A 19,454-nucleotide genomic window follows, 5' to 3' on the forward strand; every position below is an offset into this window, starting at 1 on the left:
GCAGTGGCAGTTCGTAGTATATCTCGCAAAACACGAGCAAAATATGAGTACATAGTGCCAACATGCGAGATGAACAGTAACTATAAGACGTCATATCGGCAAGTAGGGTCCCTAAAGTGTTTGGTTAGCGACACTGAATCGAACCCAAAAGTAAGAAACAATAAATCACTGCATTCAGTATTAATAGAGAGAAAGAGTAAGGTTGTTCCCTTAGTATATTCGCTTACAAGACGAGTAGCATGCATATAAAGAGAACAGACAAATTCGCCGGTTCAATAATGTAACTTTCAATAACTCACAGTCATGTCAAGTTCATCGAGAATCTTCTTTCATCTGACGTACTCACCTAGAACAGAGAAAATGTACATTAAAATACGAAAAATTAGTAGAGTTGCAGTACAGAAATAATCCATCAAATAACTCAACTGTTGGTCACACGGAGAAGATACCACTCACCTTGGTTTTAAATATATATTGAACCACAATATTCAACCTTCTCAAATCTTAGAACTAGAACACCTGCCATTTGAAAGTACCCTGAAATATAATGATCCGTATCGAAACGACTTCGGTGATAACATACGGACTGGTTATATTTTAAGTAAGTTCTACTCTATAATGGAGATTGGATTAATATTTATCTTATCTACATGGTTCTAAGGATCCTCTTGATCTCGAAGTATCACAGATAAGACTGACGTGTGTTCCATTAGAATATACGCAATGATTCACTTAAAGTACTTCGAACACGCCCTATAATTCAGCAATCTTCACCGGTTAGATATAGGTGCGCGAATAAAGAACCGGAAAAGTATTGGAGCTTGGGGATATCGCCGTTCTGTGTGAAAATACCGTTATAGGCTACAGTATTTGTAATTACACAAGGAAGTCATGCGCGGAAAGTTTTGTGACGTTCATTGTTTTAGACTCAAACTGGACATCAAATTACTATTAAATAGGTACTGAATACAAGGTGACAGGCATACGTTTGACAATACAATACAGCCTGACCTGTAAGAAATAAAGTCTTGCACTGTTACACCAAGAGGTACAAAAATCTGCTTGTCGCTGTTGTTGTTGTTGTTGTTGTTGTTGTTTGGGTCATCAGTTCATAGACTGGTTTGGTTCAGGTCTCCATTGCATCCTATTCTGTGCTAACGTTTCCGCTTGTCGTATTCTAAGCCTGCTCTACCCCTACCATCCTAACCGCCTACATCATCATCATGACTGGCTTCCAGCGAGCCTACACTTCCCTCAAAAGCAACTGAACAAGTCCTGGGTGTCTTAAGGCAACACTCTGGAGATACAGATATTTTTACCTAATGTATGCATTTTCACGAAAAATTGTGGGAATGTCACCTACATAAAAGTAGAGATATCACGAACATTTCTTTCATATATAATAATAGTTTTTCAAAAATATTTTTTTGAAAATGTTTATTCCAGATTTTTTATGAAATGTAATTAACATGTTGATGTAAATTCGTAATTAGGTAGACAATACTTATTTTAAAAGCACTACGTATCGATTTTTCTGTACATAATTTATATAAGGAGATATATTGTACTGAAGTTTGTGTAATTTTTACGTTCTAAAATTTTGGACTTATAAATCCCTACTACTTGAAAAAATTCTGCGATACCATACAAATTTTGTTACATTTGGCAGAATATTGTGGACAAAAATGGGATTTAAATGTAAAATTACAATTGGCAAACTAAGCAGTATTACAGTGATAAATTGTTTTAATTCAGGGGAATAACTTCGTGAAAAGAAAAAAAGAACCTCAATCCTTTCAATTTCAGTCATAAAAAAATCCACCAAAATGACCAAAATAACTTATCGATTTTTATCTCCGGAGTCTCGCCTTAAGATGTGTCGTATCTTTCTACCTCTTCTTCTCGTCAACTTTAGTCAAATCGTTCTCTCACCAATTCGATTCAGGATCTCTTCATTCGTGATCCGATCTATCCATCTCATCTTCAGCATTTTCTGTACCACCACATTTCAAAAGCTCGTCTTCCTTCTGTGCTAGATAACGTCCATATTTCAATTCCATAGAATGGCACGCCCCAGACGAGTATCTTCGAAAACACCTTTCTTATTCCTCTATCAATGTTCGAAGTGAGCAAATTTCTTTTCTTTAGAAAGGCCTTCCTTACTTGTGCTAGTTTGCATTTTATGTCCTCTTTACTTCTGCCATCGTTAGTTATTTTACTACCCAAGTAACAATATTCATCTACTTCTTTTAAGACTTCATTTCCTAATTTAATATTTCCTGCATCGCCTGACTTAGTTCGACTACACTCCCTCACTTTTATTTTGGATTTATTTATCCCCATCTTGTACTCCTCCAAGAGTCTGTCCATACCATTAAGCAATTCCTACAGATCTAAATGTATCGATTATTATCTAGAAGAGAGAAACTGGGTTAGGAAATAAGTTCGTAGGCGAGACATGCGCAGAGTATCGGAACATCCTTTGGAAAGAATTGGCTCTTTCCTACATGAATCGAGCAGATGATATTTGTCTTTTGTCTTCAAGAATTAGTGATATGAAACACGAGTTAGAAGGAATGCGGAAGGAAGCAGAGGCTGCAGGACAAAATATATAAATGTTGTCAAGACACAGGAAATGAGAGTAAATGGTAAAACTGATGAAAGATTGTTTGTGGCAGGAGAAGAGATTGAAGAGGTTAAAACATTTACCTACTTGGGAAGTGTAGTGACAAGAGATGGAGGGGCGGAAGAGGATGTGAGAGCCAGAATAAGGAAGGCAAATTGAGCCTTCATGCAGCTGTACACAGTATGGAGAAACAACAACATTTCAAGGAAAACGAAAATAAAAATGTTCAATACAAATGTTAATTTTTATTTTTTCTATTTGTTTTACGTCGCACCGACACAGATATGTCTTATGGCGACCATGGGATAGGAAAGGTCTAGGAAGTGGAAGGAAGCAGCCGTGGCCTTAATTAAGGTACATCCCCGGCATTTGCCTGGTGTGAAAATGGGAAACCACGGAAAACCATCTTCAGGGCTGCTGACAGTGGGGCTCGAACCCACTATCTCCCGATTACTGGATACTGGCCGCACTTAAACGACTTCAGCTATCGAGCTCGGTAAATGTTAAATCAGTCCTTCTATTAGTTTGTGGAACTTGGAAGCTTACACGAACTAACACTAACCTCTTGCAGACGTTTATAAACCGTTCCTTACGACGCATCATAAACATCAGATGGCCTATAATTATATCCAATGACGAGTTATGGAGAACAACAAACCAAGTTCCAGTCGCAGTGGAAATCAAGAGGAGGAAATGGAAATGGATAGGTCATACTTTGAGAAAGCCAGCGGGATCTATAGAACGCACAGCATTGGAATTGAATCCGCAAAGGGTACGGAGGAGAGGTCGTCCTAGGAAGACCTGGAGGAGGACTGTAGAAGAGGAGGCTCTTGAAGCTGGGAAGACTTGGAAGGAAGTTAAAGCATTGGAGACGTTTCACGGATGCCTATGTTCCAGTGGGAACGAGATGAATTAAGCCAAGTTAAGTCAAGTCTACAAGAACTGAGAGTTCGATAGTTCTTGCAAGTGTACAGTTTCCAAATGTTTAATTTGCTCTGCACAATTTCAACGTTTATGTCAAAGTAGTCTTGATCTTTCAATTCGAGGAAGAGTCTATTCACATAGGTACTGTGCCGTAGATCCCACAAAATTTCATATTTCTACTAGAGTTCTAAGAACTTAATAACGTCATTTGCTCATCTTTAGGAAGGTAATGCCTTAAAACAACGTGGTGAGGTCGAGTGAGGTGAAGGGAAAGTTGGGGTTTACACATGGAAAATTGTGATGTCTAGTTAGCCCATAACGGGAAAGTGGACACAAAAGTAGACGGCTTGTCAACTTGCTTTCCACTTGAATGAAAGTTAACAACTTGACTCTCCTCTCCCGTTTACATGGGGAACTTTGGAAGCAATTTGCCACTCGACTCCTCTGGGCGTAAATTAGCCTCGGAGATTGAGAGGCAAGCGAGTCATCTTAAGGCAAAATATGCTATAATGACCAGAATCATAGTTTGAAATTAATCACAAAAACACTAAACGTAGTTTAAGACCTCCTCAATCAAACGAAGCAATCAAAAGAAGTAAATGAAACATATGCACGCTTGAAATAATAAAATGAACAAGATTAAGCACATGGACCTACTTGCTCCCGCCACCTTTTGAGCAGACTAAGGCGGAAGGGGAGGTATCGTTCCTGACATCTTCATACATTGTGTAAAAAAATCCCATTTCCTCTCCTCTGATAGATAGGATGCACCCAAAGACGGGGATTTCGTCTTTGTCTCTTTCGGCGCGATGGAATAACGATAACACAAGAATTTGTTCACGATTCATTGCAAGGCTCTCTTGTACGACTAACATCAAGACAAGCACAGAGCTTGCAACGGCAAGAAACCGTTGCAGTGTGAAAACACCTCCACGGCAAAGATGATGATGATGATGATGATTATTGTTGTTTAAACGGGCCTATCATCTAGATCATCGGCCCCACGGCAAAGAGCCGTACGCGTAGTGTGAAACGAGCAATACAGTAACGGTTACGTGCCAGATGCGACCGTGCCGGATGCGACCCGGCCATTATCGTGCCAATAGCGACCGAGCGGATAAGCATCGTGCCGCATGCGACCCATCAATCACTTACATTTGATCTGCATTAAGGGCTGTCACCGAGTGGCAGATTGCTTCTCAGTAGCTAACTAAGTCTTTTCTAAAATAAAGGTCTGAAACCGTTGTTAGCAGGTTCGAGTGCCGTTGGTCGAAAGAAAAATATAATAATGTTGCTGGCTTTACGTCCCAGTAATTACTTTTATGGTTTAAGGAGACGCCGAGGTGCCGGAGTTTAGTCCCGCAGGACTTATTTTACGTGCCAGTAAATCCACCGACACAAAGCTGACGTATTTGAGCGCCTTCAAATACCACCAGACTGAGCCAGGATCGAACCTGCCAAGTTGGAGTCGGAAGACCAGCATCTCAACCGTCTGAGCCGTCGAGCGACTTAGCCCGGATGAAAAAAATTTCACCATGAGAATGTAGGCCGGCAGGGTAGGAAAGTTGGTGTATACAATTTGTAATCACTAGATTGCGTACCAAAAGCCTGGGTTCAAATCTAAACTTCTTCGCAGTGTTCAAATGAAGTGAGGCAATATGATGCTGTTGATGGTGATTCGGCCGTCGGATAGGGACGTAAAGCATTGAGCAGACTCCTTGGTATTATTCGAGAGGAGTAGGGTACGTGCCGACACCGGGTTTCATCTTTCCCTACCTCATTATCATAATCTCACATCCAGACGCGCAGGCCTCCTATGTGCGCCAGGTAGAAATACCTGTACCAGGCAAGCCGAACACGTCCTCGGACACTCTCGGCACTAATAGGACACGATAAGTAAGTAGGCCTAAGTCGTAAATAATTTCAGAGAATTAGGATCATCTTTTTTGCTAGTGGTATAACGTCGCACCGACACAGACAGGTTTTAAGGCGACGATGTCCGACTCGTTGGCTGAATGGTCAGCGTACTGGCCTTCGGTTCAGAGGGTCCCGGGTTCGATTCCCGGCCGGGTCGGGGATTTTAACCTTCATTGGTTAATTCCAATGGCCCGGGGGCTGGGTGTTTGTGCAGTCCCCAACATCCCTGCAACTCACACACCACACATTACACTATCCTCCACCACAATAACACGTAGTTCCCTACATATGGCAGATGCCGCCCACCCTCATCGGAGGGTCTGCCTTACAAGGGCTGCACTCGGCTAGAAATAGCCACACGAAATTATATATATTATAGGCGACGATGGGATAGGAAAGGGCTAAGAGTGGGAAGGAAGCGGCCTTGTCCTTGATTAAAGTACACATCGACTTTCACATTTGCCTGATGTGAAAATGGGAAACCACGAAAACCATCTTCAGGGCTGCCGACAGTGGGATTCGAACCCACTTTCTCCCGGATGCCAGCTCACAGGTGCGCGCTCCTAACCGCACGGCCAACTCGCCCAGTAGGAAATTTATTGAACATCTCCCTTGGTAAATTATTCCAATCCCTAACTCCTCGTCCTATAAACGAATATTTTCCGCAATATGTCGTCTTGAGTTCTAACTTTATCTTTATATTGTGCTCTCTCCTACTTTTTAAAAACCACTCAAACTTATTCGTCTACTGATGTCATTCTACGCCAGCTCGGAACATCCCGCTTAGTCGAGCAGCTCGTCTTCTTACTTCTAAGTCTTCCTAGCCCAAGATTTGCAATATTTTCGCAACGCTACTCGTGTGTTTTGTTACCAAACATTTTCGATTGTTTTCTGAAAGGGATTCAAACGTAATTTCGGAGTCCCCGGTACAGCGTACTTAGATTCTGATACAAATTTAGATATGACTAGCTAATGTACCCGTGCTTCGCTACGGAATTCTACATTGTATTCAGAATTCTAGGTTAAATACTCTACACGTTGTGAATAAGATTATATTAAACTACATAGCTCTTAAAGTTACTCAGAAAAGCGACGGGCAAGTCACCATACGTATTTTCGCATGTGAAGACTTGGTTAGGAAATTATAATGGCAGGTCCTCTTGCCTACTGTCAGTCACAATCAACTTGGTAAATTTTCATTATGATGGTAGGCCCACTTGCCTACTGCCAGTCAGTGGAGTTGGGCAGTTTGATGATAATGGCAGGCACTCACTCTCTACCTGTCTTTTTACATCATCAGAAAGACTGTCTTTGTGGTTTTGCCAACTGAAATCATCATAGGTCATTACAATGAAGTCAACAGAAGTGTCGCAGTTACAAGCAATGCTATCATAATTATGAAATACTCGATTAGATAGAAAACCGCACATTTTCTCATTTTTAACAGAACTATGCTGCCGATCTAACAGTCCAAAGTTCCCGACCTGGAATGACCAGGCCGCAGACAGCCGTGAACAATCCTCTGCCATTATTCCTTAAGTGTGCACACTGCTCATTCCAATCAGTGCCACAGAGAAGGAATCAAATGCGTGGAGTACTATGATAAACCAGTATGTTACGTACCAGTAATACCAGAAAATCGATGAACCAGAGGAAAGTCATGCTAAAGAAGAAAGTTATCTAACTCCACATTCCGCTGTGGAGGGGGGCGGTAGAATTACACCCACGGTATTCCCTGCGTGTCGTAAGGGGCTCTCAACTTGGGAGCGTTGGTTAGTGACCACGGCGCACTGAGTTGAGTCCTAGCACTGCTTCCACTTACTTGTGCCAGGCTCCTCATTTTCATCTATCCTATCCGACTTTCCTTGGTCAAATCTTGTTCTATTCCAACCCCGACGGGATTAGAACTTTCTAGGCCTAGAGAGTCGTTCGTTTTCACGCCCTTCGTGGCTCTTGTCTTTCTTTCGCTGATATCTTCCTTTTTCGCAGTGTCGGATTCCTTCCATTTATCTCCCTGATTAGTGTAAAATAAAGGATGGTCACCTAGTTGCACTTCCTCTTAAAACAATAATCACCACCACCACCACCACCACCACCACCACCACCACCACCACCACCACCACCACATTAACACGTAGCATTTCTCCTCTAATGGTTGGCGTCAAGAAAAGCATCCAGCCGTAAAAGAATGCCAAATCTGCTACACACCCTGACCCGCAGTAAGAACCGGATAGAGTGGGGAGTAATAGAAACGAGCCCAGTGGTATCACTGCTCGCTTCTCACCAAAGCAGTCCGGGTTTGAATCCCGGCCAATATTTGAGGGATTTACGAAATGAAATACCACGCCCATTTTCCTGGAGATGAAAAATGGGAAACCACGAGAAATAATTTTCGAGGATGGCCGACGGGGTATTCGAACCCAGCAGCTTACCGAAGTAGCTGTAACTAGTCGTCCGGCAACGCACTCACCTAACCTGCTTTGTACCTTCTCCCAGACATGGTGGCGCAGCTCCATATATGGAGATATTTTAGGAAAATACTATTTATTTGCTAATGGCTCTACGTCTCACCGACACAGATAGGTCTTATGGCGACGATGGGATAGGAAAGGCCTAGGAGTTGGAGGGAAGCGGCCGTGGCCTTAATTAAGGTACAGCCCCAGCATTTGCCTGGTGTGAAAATGGGAAACCACGGAAAACCATCTTCAGGGCTGCCGACAGTGGGATTCGAACCCACTATCTCCCGGATGCAAGCTCACAGCCGCGCGCCTCTAACCGCATGGCCAACTCGCCCGGTGGGAAAAGACGTAAACGCATCACCATATTTCGTGTTGCAAAACGAGTTTCCCCCAGAAGTGTTATGTAAAGTAGGGACAGTAGCTGCTTATAAGACTTTTTGAAATTACATTGCACTTCGTTTAGCTTACCTTATCTTGGGTGATGACACAAATCAAATGACAATTTGCTTGTCAACGCCGGTCGCATCCTGTCAACGCCGGTCGCATCCGGCACGGTTACAGATTATGCGGTTGCTAGTGGCACGGGTCGCATGCGGCACGGTCGCATCTGGCACGCCACCACAGTAACACGTAACAAACATGATAATATTTACGGGAATGTTCGTAATTTCATTCCCCTTACAATTCCTAGTTTCGTCCCAGGGATGAAATTTGTAACTGACAATACGTATTATTATTAGGCCCCTATTATTATTATTATTATTATTATTTTCAAAGACAAAACGCAAAGAGTGAAATAAGGAATCAATGAAGAAGGCTAGGTAGTGAGAAGGGAAAGAAATGGGTTACAAAAATGCTAGTGAATCTTTTAATGTCCCTCGACCTACTTTGAAAGAGTCCGACTCGATGGCTGAAAGTTCTGCGTACTGCCCTTCGGTTCAGAGGGTCCCGGGTTCGATTCTAGGCCGGGTCGGCGTTTTAATCGCTTCTGATTAAATCTTCTGGCTCGGGGACTGGGTGCATGTGTCTGTCCCAACACTCTCCTCATCATATGCAGACAACATATCACACCGCCACAGAAACACGCAATCGTGATTATATCCCTCCATAAAGGGATGGCGCCATGAAGGGCATCTGGCCGTAAAACAGGGCCAAATCCACATTTGCGCCGCAGTTCGCACCCGCGACCCCACAGGTGTGGGAAAAAGCGGTAGGAAAATAATAAGAAGAATAAGACCTACAGAACTTTGAAAGAACTAGGGGATAAAACTTCAGGTGAAAACCAATTTTACCACCTTCTCTCCCTAAGGCCCGTATTCACCAAAGCGAGTAAAAGGTTTTATCTTGGTTTAAAGCTAAGAAAATTGAGAATACAGTTAAATTTGTATTCTTAAGAAAGATTATTTCGAATAACGGGTATTATCTCGGTTGAAATTTTTACCGGAGAAAAGATGGCCTGTAAAACAGGAAGCCTTTCAAGAAGCCTGCCATATTTAACTCGAAGAGAAAATCACAGCGACGACAATATGACCAAGATTATGCAATAAAACGTCCTAGGTGGATAAAAAGAACGCGCTACATACTTTGAAGACTACGACGACACTGATTTTGAAACACATTTTAGGCTATCTAAAGCTTCGTCAATGTGAGTGTTATCCATGAACGAACATAACCTGGAATTCATACGGGTCTCATGCGACATTACTGACGTGTTGCTGTCCAGCGCCATCTGTTGCCCTGTTTGTGCACTCGCTGTTGATGTCAATAAAACCCCATGCCATGCCAAGTATGTGTGGCCACTTGTACCTTACGTGTTGCTGTCCAGCGCCATCTGTTGGTCATCTTGTGTACTTTATTTTGGTGTCTATAAAACCCCACGCCATGTCAATCACGTGTGTCAATTATTACCTCTCTTTCTCCAATATTCCGTGAAGTATTGCCTCGTCAAATGTTAACGGATTTTGTGGTCACCTGTATATAATTATATATCAATTGTGTAGCCTACATACGATGTAAATCAGACAGCCTGTATAGGTAGACCACTGTGACATACCTTGGTAGTAAGCCGTTCAGGTGGAAATATCCAGGCAGTTGCTTAGGGCTACAACTTACAAACGGAACATTTTTAAAGGTACCCCGGTATGTAAAGATGTGATTGGACGATCTAAGCAGTGGCAGTTTGATCTATTACCAAATAAAGCAACATTTAGCCGTTACTCCAAGAATAGTTCGATAAACGGAAATAAATCTGAATTTGTAGAGGGTATATAAAGGCTTGTGAACAAGGAAGTGGGTTCTTGGTATGCTGCCTTATTCGAGTATGATACTTATGGCCACGGTTATTATGCCATCTGTGGCCGAGCACATTAGTTGCGGTGGGCACTGTTCATAATATCATCGGTGGTCGTGCTAGTTGTCTTGAACACTGGTTCTTACTGTTTCGTCGGTCGTAATGTGTGCCAAACAGTTTGGGCACTCTTCGTAACTACGTCAAAACGGACTGGTTATCAATCACTAATAAATACGAGTTTCTTATCGCGACAAGGAAGTTGGAGATTACGAGTCCTCGCTAGAAGCAGAGAACTACAAATGGAACTGGGAATGTGGCCGTCGTAAGGGAAGTGAACCAAGGACGAGTACTATATCAGAACTTAGTGCTGAAAGGGTTTCATGGAAGGCAATCCATGAGACCCAATTATTTGGTCTTGCTGGTTAACAACTACAGTAGAAGCTCGATTTAACGCGGTCGTCGTTCGTTTCTTATTAAAGTTGTTACGTTGAAGGAAAACATGAAGGAAATTAACCAGAAGCTTCAAAAGGCTCCGAATACAATGCATCACCATCAGGTGGTGGTCATTGTTGTGTTAAGTGTAAGAAACAATAGGCAACCATTCCACTGTAACTCTAATGAGAAGTGAAGAAAGGAAGAGGGATTACCTGCGAATAACGAAGGTGTTTGCAAAGTAAAGGCCGAGAAGGGCATGCAAGTAGAAGACTCCGTCGGCCTCGCAAACCGTCGAGGTCGGAAGAGATCAAGATTTCTTCTAAGGAGATCGGATAAGAATGATGGAAGCAAGGAGCCCGGTGGTCGTCAACTCCCCGCATGCTAGCCGAATACCGAAACGTATCTAATTCTATGACACAGAGTCCTTCAATCTGCGAAATTAAGGCAGCAGTCCACGTGAGCCCGGCTTTGATTCCCGGTAGTCAGAAAATTAAGACCAAGCGAGTTACCTGTGCGGTTACGGTCGCGCACCTGTGAGCTTGCATGGGAGATAGTGGATTTGAATCCCACCGTCAGCAGCTCTGAAGATTGTTTGTCTACGGTTTCCTATTTTCACACCAGGATGCGGCTGAGGTGTAACCTCCCAGGGATCTAAACTTGGCATTAATTGGCGACCACATTACCTCCATCACTTACTTGTGCTAGGCTCCAATCTTCCAGATTCCCTCGGGTTGCTGTGGTGTTTAATATCAGTACCGAGCGAATGGCGACGCGCTTTACGGCACGTCGCTGTTAACTTATATTCGGGAGACAGTAACATCGAACCCCGACTGTCAGCAGCTCTGAACATAGTTTTCCGTGGTTGGTTTCCAATTTTCATCTCTCAAATGCTGCGGTTGTACCTTATTTAAGGCCACGGTAACTTCCTTCCCACTCCTAGCCCTTTACTATTCAATCATCGACATAAGATCTGTGTGGAAGCGAAGTAAAACATATTGTAAAAAAATCTCGAGTAATGGGGCCCCTTTTTTCGTTCTCTGAAGAAAACCTTGGTAGTCCGTGACTATCTTCAATAGGTGACCTTCAAGGTACACTTAAAACTTCTTGAGTGCTTTATTTACTGCTATGACCTCTAGGTCAATTTTTTCCCTCCATCTGTTGTCTTCCAGCTGGCGTAATGAATATAATTAAGGCAGTTATGCCGTCGAACATTTTAATAGTAATATGACGCGAAAGATCTCGTGTCTGACATATATATGGAGTTACAGTTCGCCTCCTTGTTTACACAGGCTGGTCAGGGTGGTCTACCAAAGCTTTCCACATCATACATCTTCTGACTAGTTGGAGACAGCGATAAGCGGTTTTCACCTAGGTGAAAAATTAATCAAGGGTATACAACATACAGCCCCAGCAGTTTTCTGGTGTGAAAATAGGAAGCTATGAAAAACAATCTTCTGGACTGCCGACAGTTTTTATTTTTTTATATTTAAAAAAATGCTATTTGTTCGGGGCGTCGACCTATAGAGATCTTTTGCCCCTAATTGCAGCATGTGATATGAACCTGCGTGTAACTGGAATTGCGGAAGTGTAGAGTGTTGAATATGAGGAAAGGAACGTTAAGGACGACACAAACACCCAGTCCCCAGTTCAGGGATATTAATCATTTACAATTAAAAACCCCTGACATGGCTGGGAATCGAATCCGGGGCCGCTGGGTGACAGGCGGACGCGTTGTCCTCTACACCGCGGGGCCGGATACAAGCCGACATTTACACAATCCAAATCGCGTAGCCATTTTGCTCGGTGGTCCCACAGTTACAGTCACTATAAACTGTACACTCCATTTTCTTAAAAGATCTTGACGAATTTGCAGAAGTGGATTAATGTTCCTTAACTGCACATGTTGACAGATTCTCAACTTCTCTTTGAAGTCTTTAATTTCACTAGAGACACACTAGGTAAGTTTCGTATTCACTTCAACTTCAATTTACTCGTTGAAGCACAGGCTCAGTATTACTTCTTGTAAGGACCATTTACTGGCAGGATCCATCTCGAAGTATTCTTAGATTTTCTTCTTGCAAATATCTCATTAATTTCTTTTATGTTTTAATTTTCTGAAAGCAAGGTTTTCCTACGAAGTTATCTTTTGTTCTCCTTGAACAAACAACGTAGTAAGTCCAGACAAGAAGTTATTGGTGAATACAAATATCTCAGTCCAATTCTACTTGAAGGGCAGTGAGGTGACATCAAAGTCTGCGATCCACTTTCCGATGTTGTAACCTTCATTTCCACCAAATTGGCGACCGTAATTTTCAACATCTTTGAACGTAAGGGGAAACTGTTTGTTAAGGCGATCCTCTGATTTGAGTTCATCTTGATGCGGAGCTTAAAACACTTACGACTTTAAAAAACCAAAAAATTATAAACATTATCCAAATTTTGATAACGTTTTCATTTCATCTGCAGTTTCTCTTCTATTCTTGCTATTACTAGATTGCGAATTCATGTTAATTCTACCGTCATTATTAGTTTCCGGGATACCTGGCGAGTTGGTCGTGCGGTTAGGGGCGCGCATCTGTGAGCTCGCATCCGGGAGATAGTGGGTTCGAACCCCACTGTCGGCAGCCCTGAAGATGGTTTTCCGTAGTTTCCCACTTTCACACCAGACAAATGCTGGGGCTGAACCTTAATTAAGGCCACGCCCGCTTCCTTCCCATTCCTAGGCCTTTCCTGTACCATCGTCGCCATAAGACCTATCTGTGTCGGTGCGACGTAAAGCGAATACGTCCTCGGGGGCCCGGGTTCGATTCCCGGTACTGCCAGAAATTTAAGATTGGCAGGAGGGCTGGTATGTGGCTGAAATGGTACATGCAGCTCACCTCCATTGGTGGTGGGTCTGAAAAGAGCTGCACCACCTCGGGATGAGGACACGACTTTGATCCGGCACCATGGCTAAATGGCCTTTACCGGGCGAGTTGGCCGTGCGCGTAGAGGCGCGCGGCTGTGAAGCTTGCATCCGGGAGATAGTAGGTTCGAATCCCACTATCGGCAGCCCTGAAAATGGCTTTCCGTGGTTTCCCATTTTCACACCAGGTAAATGCTGGGGCTGTACCTTAATTAAGGCCACGGCCGCTTCCTTCCCAGTCCTAGCCCTTTCCTGTCCTATCGTCGCCATAAGACATATCTGTGTCGGTGCGACGTAAAGCAACTAGCAAAAAAAATGGCCTTTGGTCACAGGGGTCCCGAGTTCGATTCCCGGCAGAGTCGGGAATTTTAACCAGCATTGGTTAATTCCGCTGGCACAGGGGCTGGGTGTATGTGTCGTCTTCATCATAATTTCATCCTCATCACGACGCGGAGGTCACCTACGGGTGTCAAATCAAAAGACCTGCACCTGGCGAGTCGAACATGTTCTCGGACACTCCCGGCATTATTTTGAGTCTGAAAGGGAAAGCGGAGGCCCATTGATAGACGTTAACAAAGTCGTACAAAGAACAACAGCAGCGTTAAAGATATCTCAAGCTACAGTAATTAGAATAGTAGGGGGGGGGGGGAGAAAGAAAAGGGCCCTTGGGAAGAAGGTGAAGGGGAAAAAGAGGGAGTGAATGTATCTGGACCATCACATGACGGTGTTTCCAGCACCCTTCGAAATTCTGATAATGTTTATTATTTTTTGTTTCTTAAAATAATATTATACATTCTTCTTCTTCTGTGCTTCCTTCTTATTAAGGTGGACAAAGCATGTGAGATTTTAGAAATTAAGAATCACGACCTGTGGTTATAATATACAGTGTTCTCCCTAGAACATGTGTTAGTTCCATAAAATTAATATATATTTGAGTCGTTCGGTGTTCCAAATGCGAATTTAAATACTATAAAACTGTTTATTTAAATGACGAATCTTCATTATTGTCAAAATTATTGCATCAATTACATCGGAGTTTAGCTTGATTGCCACATAGTGTCGTCCGCAAGCGGTGCCTGGATTAGTGTGGAATCGCATGCGATTCTGCAAGACGTCACAAACCCGTATGGTACTCCACAGCTACGAAATTGTAAGTCCTCGCGTTACATGATTATGGACGAACAGTAGAATACTGTCGGCAGCCCTGAAGATGGTTTTCCGTGGTTTCCCATTTACACACCAGGCAAATGCTGGGGCTGTACCTTAATTAAGGCCTCGGCCGCTTCCTTCCCAGTCCTAGCCCTTTCCTGTCCTATCGTCGCCATAAGACATATCTGTGTCGGTGCGATGTAAAGCCAATAGCAAAAAAAAAGGTTCATAATACTCTGTTATGTCTTGTTTGTGATAATACTAAAATAGTTCAGTTTTGCAGATAATGCTTACCTGTCCGATATTATTAATTCCTAATGCCCTGGGGGTAATAAACTGAAATTTTATCATATCCATGTTGTACGCCATATTTCCCGCCCGGCTACTCATACCTGACACCCGGTTGACGAACATTTCTGGGGAGAACACTGAATGTGCTTCGGATTTCAATAAAAAGAGGTCCCATGACTAATGATCGTAAGTTTAAAGGCACTCGAAGCGATAAGGTGAAAGACGGACTTTTACTTCTCACAACTGTAATTTCAATTATAGCTGGCATCTTAAATTGTGCCGACGCCTATGACAGGGTCTGGCCGATTTCTCCTCTTTATATATACAAAAATCTCTTAGATAGTTCTCCCATCTTCACCCGGATTTGAACCCAAAATGTTGAGCGCAGGCCAGTCAAAGTGCCATTCTGTTACTGAAATCTACCTAAAAATGAAGCCAATCTCCCGAGGATAGACTGATAAAGGTCTGTGAGGGAGGGGAATGGGGAGTATGTCTTACGCTATTTGAGCATCAATATTTAATATTATTCTAACGCTCTCATGATCACCGTACCTGGATATTAATTTCCCCAGCGCAGCACGAGAGCGGTTGATTGCGATGTAGCAACCCCAGCCAGATCATGTTGTAACACAGCACTCCCACTCCCTCCTTTGCTCGGCGCCACGTGCTGCGAGCTGTCAGAACACGCACGTTGTTTTAATCTGACTATACAAGCCATACGCCATTTCATTCAATCTGTTAATAAGCTTACGTCAAGCAGATCATTTAGAATACTTCCAATCCCCTCATCTTCAATCTCTTTGACAATCTAAATACAGAATGACGCTGATAACAATTAGATCACCCTGCTCACAACTATCTAGTACAAATCTATCCTTGTTTCTGCAATCTGCGTCCCCTTCTGAAAGCTGATGACCACTAAACTATGTAAAAGGAACTGCTTACCTACCTCACATACATAACACGACGGATCGTATTGGTAAAATCTTACATAGGTACCATGTACGAACTGTTTTTGGAACATGAATTAAGATTAGGCAACTCCTGCGACCAACTAAGGACAGTTTCTCTAAATTGCAACATTCTGGTATCTACAGAGTTCCCTGTACTTGTTGCAGGGTTTATATTGGGCAGACTTCGGGAACGGTATGCACTCGCATCAAAGAACATACCAGGTGTATCAGACTCAACCAACCTGATAAATCAGCTGCTGCTGACCATGCCTTAACACCTGGTCATGATGTAATGTTCCAAGAAGTGGATGTTCTTGCCCGTATAAAACAATATCGCCCAAGAATCATCAGGGAGGCGGTTGAAATACGTAAACACCCAGATAATTTCAACCGCGATACAGGCTACAACCTCAGTATATCATGGCTACCTATTATCAGAACCATTAGAGAGTAATGCTTTGCTGTTGGCATTCGTTGCCTCTAGCATGGGGGAAAAATGGCGACCCTTTTACGTCGTAGGACACCATTTTAAGTTCCTTGTTGCTTTCTCCTAGCAACCTTTGATGCGTCATGTTTCATTTCTCAGTTGTCTCCTGATGAAGAAAGGCAAGGTTCCTTTTGAAATGCGTCGAGGGTGTTTATATAGTTCATTATACGGCATAAACCAAAAAAATATACATCATGAATAGTTACACGGGCCGTGAAAGTTTAAATGATAACATGTGTTTTACTCGCGCAATTATTCTTGTTACCGAGCGGCTTATCAAGCAATCCAGTTCCGCGTTATCTACAAAGTTCCGTACTGAAGAATGTGTTGTCACTTCTCCTTATACATCGTCGTTGCGCCTGCGAAAACCGCTATGTGATAATGTTGTAGGAGAAATACTGACCCGCAGCACACATATCATTAAGAGCGAGAATTGGGAACATGCATCATTTTCAAAAATATTTTTTTTGAAAAGTACACCAATGAAATAGTACGTAAACGTATTGCATTGTGGTATGTTGCCTTGTTTTCTACCATTAAAAAAATATTTAATAGTGCCTTTCCGCAAGGCGAGTGAAACGGCCTCTGACGTAAGCGGCGCGCTGTGACGTCACGATCCAGTACCGCATGGAGCTCTACCAGCCGTTGTGCATCAGCCGTTGCTAAAAGCCGATTGTTTGTTATTCATGATCGCGAATAACTTCGAAATGACAGAAGAAAGGTTCAAAACAGCACAATCAGACAATCTACCATGTGTAGATGTCATCATTCTTGAAAAATGTGACTTTTGTGGCCGCAGAAATTCGCGGATAACAAGCAAGTTTGTAAGTGGCGTCTTTTATATACGTGCAATGTATTGTAACTCATAGTATTAGGATAACAACAAACCTGGATAGAAATAACATCACTTTCAAAATTTCCTTCTAGACTGATTCCCATATTAAAGAATAACATTACATTTTCGGGCTTTCAGCATTAGTAAAGTAAGAAATCGGATTTTAGCACTAACATAAACATATAGGTAGCATTATAGTACTAGTCCGCTTCTGTGGTGTAGTGGTTAATGTGTGCCACTCCCGGAGGCCCGGTTTCGATTCCCGGCTCTGCCATGAAAGTTGAAAACAAATAGTACGAGGGCTGGAACGGGGTCTACTCAGCCTCGGGAGGTCAACTGATTAGAAGGGTTTCGAATCCCACCTCAGCCATCCTCGAAGTGGTTTTTCGTATTTTCCTACTTCTCCTCCAGGCACCTAAGGCCACGGCCGTTTCCTTCCCTCTTCCTTGTCTATCCCTTCCGATCCTCCCATCCTCCAACAAGGCCCCTGTTGAGCATAACAGGTGAGGCCGCCTGGGCGAGGTAATGGCCCTCCTCACCAGTTTCATCACCATACTCAAAGTCTCACGTTCCAGGACACTGCCCTTGAAGTGGTAGAGGTGAAATCCCTCGCTGAGTCCGAGAGAAAACCAACCCTGGAGGATAAACTGATTAAGAAAGAAGGAAAGAAAGAAGGAAAGAAAGAAAGAAAGAAAGAAAGATCATAGTACTATCATTCCCAAAAAATATATATATTTATGGTTGGGACAACTGGCCTACCCACTTCCGGGGCCCATGAAAGAGAATTAAATATCTTTGTGGAGGGAAAAAGTTAAACATGATAAAGATAAATATGACTTCATCTAGTTTTCACAAGTCGGGCTGAGTGGTTCAGACTGTTGAGGTGCTGGCCTTCTGACCCCAACTTGGCAGGTTCGATCCTGGTTCAGTCCGGTGGTAGTTGAAGGTGCTCAAATACGTCAGCCTCGTGTCGGTAGATTTACTGGCACGTAAAAGAACTCCTGCAGGACTAAATTCCTGCACATCGGCGTCTCCGAAAATCGTAGAAGTAGTTAGCGGGGCGTGAAGCCAATAACATTAATTACATTTGGCTTTTAACAAGCTGCGCATATCAGGAAAGAAAAGTGTCCTGGTGACATTTTAGTCGCTCAATACAGGAATGTCTTTGGGTGCATTTTTTTTTTTTTTTTTTTTTTTTTTGCTGTTTGCTGTTTGTTTACGTCACACCGTCACATATAGGTCTTATGGCGACGATGGGACAGGAAAGGCCTAGGAATGGGAACAAAGCGGCCGTGGCCTTAGGTACAGCCTCAGTATTTGCCTGGTGTGAAAATGGGAAACCACGGAAAACCATCTTCAGGGCTGCCGGCAGTGGGGTTCAAAACCCACTGTCTTCCGGATGCGAGCTCACAGCTGCGCGCTCCTAACCGCACGGCCAACTCGCGCGGTATTTTTACCCTTCGGTTTATTGACTTGGCTTGTATAACCTAAAACTTAGGCGAAGTTGGATAATATTTTAAACACCTACATCACTATTTTCACCTGTGTGCAATTATGTTATTTATTTCATTAATATTATGATAATTATTATAATTGAGCATTGTTAACTTATAAGACCCCAACAGACAAGCATTGGTTTTGTGTAGAGTTATACATTTGTTAAATTCACGTTGTTTCCTTTCATGATGTACACGCCTATTCTTTGTTACATTATAGAGTATTTAGATATAGCCTAAATTTCTTTACCAATTAAGCTCTTCAATAAAGACATACATAACAGTCCCATGCCAAGATATATTGGTAGAATTAGAGCTGTCAAAATGGTTCATAACCCCTTTGATTTATTATCTTGACATGGATCACCCAAAACATAGGTTAGGTTTGGAGAATACTTTAATAATCAGCATTATTTAATGCACTGTTTATTACTTTCATATTCCAAGATGTAATTGAAGCATTTAAATAAAGCATCATACATTAAAATTTAAAGTTTTACCACTAGAACAGCTGACATGGAAAAGGGATTTGAAAATTCAAACAAATTCATCTTACGTTAAAATCTTCAAAAAAATAAACTGTAGACTTTTCCGATATATCACCAGCATTTCTCCGGCTCGCCAAAATCCATTTCTCCCTAGTTTTAGCGTCTTTGGAACGTTTATAAACAATTTGTTTGGTACGGT

The 19,454-nt window shown here is 42.6% G+C and overlaps 1 protein-coding gene across 3 annotated transcripts in view; it reads right to left on the minus strand.

Moving 5' to 3' along the window:
• FucT6 (alpha-(1,6)-fucosyltransferase) overlaps positions 1-19,454 on the minus strand; it is a 415,916-nt gene that overhangs the window by 330,749 nt on the left and 65,713 nt on the right. Inside the window, exon 1 of one of the 3 annotated variants that reach the window (XM_067155184.2) lies at positions 457-589. The exons of the other annotated variants lie outside the window; for them this stretch is intronic. The gene's annotated coding sequence lies outside the window, so the exon portion shown is untranslated. Of the gene's footprint in view, positions 1-456; positions 590-19,454 lie in introns of those variants that run through there. 3 annotated transcript variants of the gene reach the window in all.

This window comes from Anabrus simplex, chromosome 11, assembly GCF_040414725.1.
Source record: "Anabrus simplex isolate iqAnaSimp1 chromosome 11, ASM4041472v1, whole genome shotgun sequence".
In the NCBI taxonomy this organism is placed as follows: domain Eukaryota; kingdom Metazoa; phylum Arthropoda; class Insecta; order Orthoptera; family Tettigoniidae; genus Anabrus; species Anabrus simplex.